Source organism: Henckelia pumila, chromosome 1 (assembly GCF_033568475.1).
Source record: "Henckelia pumila isolate YLH828 chromosome 1, ASM3356847v2, whole genome shotgun sequence".
In the NCBI taxonomy this organism is placed as follows: Eukaryota; Viridiplantae; Streptophyta; class Magnoliopsida; order Lamiales; family Gesneriaceae; genus Henckelia; species Henckelia pumila.
In genome coordinates, this window is record NC_133120.1 from 123,733,647 (window position 1) to 123,738,632 (window position 4,986).

Genomic DNA, 4,986 nt, shown 5'->3' on the forward strand with positions numbered 1-4,986 from the left:
GGACGGAATTCTTGTACTGAGGATTTGATTGAGATTGATCAAATGTTGGATAATCTTGTATCAAAAGTCGTTAAGGAAAATAATATTTCTGAGGTTGATATTTCAACAACCGCGTTAACCAATGTGTTTGAAAGGGATACTGGTGACTATACCTCTGAAAAAAGTGGAGGGATCGACGAGAGTGATGATAATTCGAAGAAGGTTGCGAAAAGCACTAATTTCCCATCTTCCATCGTCGATAATGTCCGAACGAGGGGTGATCGGGTGAAAAAATGAAAGCCATCATTCTTTGTGACTCCACCCAGTACCACACTGAAGAGGAAGGGCAGGAAAAAGGTTTGACTTTACTTGAAACCAACTTTAACCTTGGTTAATTGATTTTGAGGTCCTATATTTTACTTCGTGTTACTGATGTTGACCATGTTTGTGTATTCTGCCGTAGGGAGGAAAAATAATTGATGTTGAGCTTGAACAAAATAATGATTTGAGTAACTAGTGGACTAGTTAGTATCAAGGTAGAACAGATTTTTGTGGACATGAAGAAGCCACTGCCGAAGAGAAAAAGTTGTTGACGGATTATCTTTCTAGGGATGACATCACGTATGAATTTTCTCACTAAAAGCTCTCTCTATTTGTTTATCACTTTTTTAGAATCATTTTTAATACAATAGAATTCATTTATTTTTGTAGTGTCGATGTTTGGCAAGATGAAATTGTCCATATGTCAGGGTTCGTGTTCTGTGGTTTCTTGTTTGGTAAGCTTGTTAGCAATGAAATTATCAATGTTCAAATGAGCATGATGGAAAAATACAGTGTGGATAAAGGAAATTAAATATTTTGCATGGACAATTTGGTGCAGGTTAGTAGAAATATAAAAGCGGCATCGGTGAGTTAGTATACATTTGAGTTCGTTTATGGTTTTTAATGTTATTTTGTTTTGTCTAACGTAGAGAAAAGTGTTTAATCTCCTCGGAAGAGTGGGGAAAAAAATGAAGGTCCAGAACAATGACTACGACTCCTTTTTTGGTGAACTCTCAGCTGCCTCTAAGTTTTGTTTGCAGAAAATTAACGGAGATACGTTCAAGAGATGCAAATACCTCATTTTCCCAATTAATAGCAGAGTGCATTGGTTTCTGCTAGTATTTCACGCAAAAGAGGGGATATTCAAAATGTGGAATTCACTGCCCGATTCTTTCAGCTTAGGGGCTTGTAGAACTTTGGTGAGTCTTTATTGTGTCATGTCATGTGATTTGTACGAATGTTTTTTTTAATAATCTTTATCTTTGAAGGCACGTTTTTTGGTTGGTTGGGTTCGCCATAATTCAAATTTCGTCATACCCGACTCTAATGTGTTGAGAGAACGTATGCATCATCAAGGTGAATCACTTGATTGTGGTGTTTTTGCATGCATGTGGGTAGAGTGTCTAGCCCGTGACTCGGCTGAGATGTGGGAATATCATAATACAATGAAGATGGACACATATCGTGCTCGAATGGCTGCAAGTATTTTATCTTATGAAAGGGGATTGCTCAAAAATAATTCTACATAACTGTCTTTGTAAGGTTTTGTGATTGATGAAAATATCTATAGTACGTAACTCTGTTTATATTATTTTGCAAAACTCTATTTGGGATGAAACAAGTTCGAGTAGCCTCATATTTTGTACAATTTAATTCTGGAATATATTATCACATATTAAGAATAATATCCTTAATAAATGGAATAATCTCTCTTGCGTGGTGCGATTCATGAACTTGAACTGAATTTGTAAGACGTATGCAGTGGTAGAATACAATATGATGACTATTTTTTTTGATCTACTACAACAATTTGAGGACTATCATTTACTCTAATTCCATTCAAATTTAGGAACAGGTGACCGAGAGATCGAGCACAACTAGTAACCAGGTACGGGATAAATGTCACTTAATCGAGAACAATGCGTTCCGATTGTGGGACAACCATTGTGGACCATGAGTATCACACTCCCCAAGTGGAAGTATCTTTGGATCAAAATGTCAGTTATGTAGAACAATCCAATATGAATTTGGAATAATCTTCTCGAAATCCGGCACAAGATGACCTGTCCTTATAATTCCACTCCAAGATGGTACAATACGCTGCATGACACAAGTGAAGAGGATATTTCAATCTCTAGAGATTGGTGGAACCATCACCCAAGTGTTTGTCTAGTAATGTATTGTACTCTACATTGTCTAAGGTGTAGGAGAGAGACATTGATCATGACCCAATGAGAGCACCATTTGTGGATGTCCATTGCCACCCAATGTATATAATATGGGTATATTTTCCGAAATTCAAAATCATAACTTGTTTAATATGATGTTTTATCATCTTTAAGGACTATCATTTACTCTAATTCCACTCATTTTTAAGAACAAGTCAGTGAGATATCGAGCACAACTAGTACGCATGGATGGGATAAATATCATTCAATCGAGAACAATGTGTTCCAATTGTAGGATAAACATTGTGGGCCATGAGGATTACACTTTCCTAGTGAAAGTGGCTTTGGATCAAAATGTCATGTATTAGGAACAATCTTAGAATTATTAAGAATAATCTTTTCAATATGAGGAACAATAAGGCATGCACATGTTAACATGCACCAAAATCATATAATACGCTGCATGACACAAGTGAAGAGGATATTTCAATCTCTAGAGATTGGTGGAACCATCACCCAAGTGTTTGTCTAATAATGTATTGTGCTCTACATTGTGTAAGACCCAGAAGTTAATTATCTGGTAATTTGGCATAATTAGAATTATTATTGAGATGCTAAATTAAAATAATTATTTATGCCAAATAAATTAGTAAGTGTATTAAAAATATATATTTTTGAATATCGAGATTTAAACGATATAAATACATATTAGAGCTAAAATAATACACGAGAGTTGAAATATCTGGACTGTGTCAAGTTGCCCAAATAATAATAAAATAAAGGACACACACACCCTTACATATATACATATCCACGCTTCAGACAAAAGCTAAGGAAAGAAAAAGAAAAGAGAAGTCATCCCCAAATCCTTCCATTCCCGTCACCCTTGGAGCAGCTCCGGTAAACTGCTCATAACTTCTTCATTCGGAGTCCAAAATTCGATTCGTTTGTTGGGTTTTCTTCCTTACATCCGTGGCTTCGATTCAAGCTAAGAATCGATGAATTTGATGCCCGTTTGAGCCCGAATCGAGCTAATTTCAGAAGCTAGACGTGCTGCTACTTTCTGCTGCGTTTCTTCAGGTAAGAAAGCTTCGATCTCAGAGTCTTTTAGACAATAATTCTGCTGTATTTCGAAGCTTATAGATAGCTGAACCTTCCCCTGTTCATTCAGTTCATTTCCAGCCTTTTCCGGTGAGTTTTCCGGCGAGCTCGAAGGTTGTCCCGGTCCAACTAGTTTAGCTTCGAGTTGTGATGTTTTAATCCATTCTTCCAGCCTTGAGCGTGAGTTTCCAGCTAGTTTTGTTGAGGTAAAGTGGGCTGCCCGACTTTGGAATTTTTACCCGCTTCGATTTAATTTGATCTCGTTGATTAAATGACATTGTTTTGATATATTATGGAATATAAATTGTGTTGTAGGCCGAAACTTGGGATTTTAGATTGAGCTTTGGACCTTCGTTTGAATTGGTATAGGTATGTTACGGTTGGTAACATACAACGATAAAAATATAAATATTGTTTTGCCGATATTATGTTGATTATGTGAACTATATGGATTATGTGAATTTAAATGCCTCGTTGTTTATATGTTAAATTATTTGATATATTTTGTGGCATTTAGAATAGGGCATGATATTCACTACATCACACGTTGAGCCCTATCATTCTTGTTACCCGTTATCATGTTGTATTGTACTCTGGGCACACGTATTGTTATTTCGGGAATCAGCTGGTCGCTTTTTATGCCTAGTATCCCTGAGATCGAAATTATGATTGTCTATTCCTTGATGCATTTTCTGTGTGATATGCACTTGGAATCTTGACATCGTATGTTGTTCGTTATTGTGCCTATCTGTTGTATCGTTATCAGCTGTATGGAGGCCGAGTCGTGGGTGTTTAATTTCACCCAGCACGACATACCTCGCATACTTGGCAGGGCGGTTTAGTTACATGACGATGTAGCTCCCCTGTGTTCTAGCTCGAGCATTGTTCCAGTTGTTATCGTACCGTTTGTTGGCTCCTGTTATCCCGTTTACTTTGAGCCCAGTTCATGCATTACATACTACATTTTATAATGTGTTTATGCATAGTTTATATGTTTTGTTGTTGTTGCCTAACTGTTTCATACCAGAATCCTAACCTCAGTTAATTCTGGGGGGCTACTGTGGCTGCTGTTTGGCACCATGGTAGGCTACCCAAGTGACTTTTCAGCACCAGGCGGAGGGTCCGATGGCGGAGCTCGTTGAGGAGGTTGGATCATGTCTTGTCTCCCAGTTATATTATGTATTATCGGAGTTATATTATGTATTATGTTAGAGTCATTTTTATATTCTCCGGGGAGATGCCCCGATGTATTTTTGTTGTATTTGAGAGTTCCTGCTATGTTTTAAATTATTATCAAGCCTTGTCGGCTCAGGTATGTGTTAACTGTTTTAATTTGTTTTCGTGCCTGGCCGGCACATGGTTGTGTGATGTTTAAGTTTGTTGAGGTCCTAGTTTTAGTTATTTTAAATAAACTGCTGTCTGTGTATTTTGGGATGTCCTACTTACGGAGAGGTCATGCCGAAATTTTTATAGGCCCAAAATTTATTTTAAATCGTTTTTCCGCTGCTTTGACTTCTAATTATTTGTTTGTATGATAATTAAATGTAATTAGAGTAACCGGGCCTCACATCATGGTATCAGAGCATAAACTGGGATATGCTCAAACTAGAGTCTAGGACACTCGAGTCTAGACACTAAAGTTGATTTTTGCGCTTGTTGCTGCTACTTTTCAACATGTTTACGTGCCTATGTGATA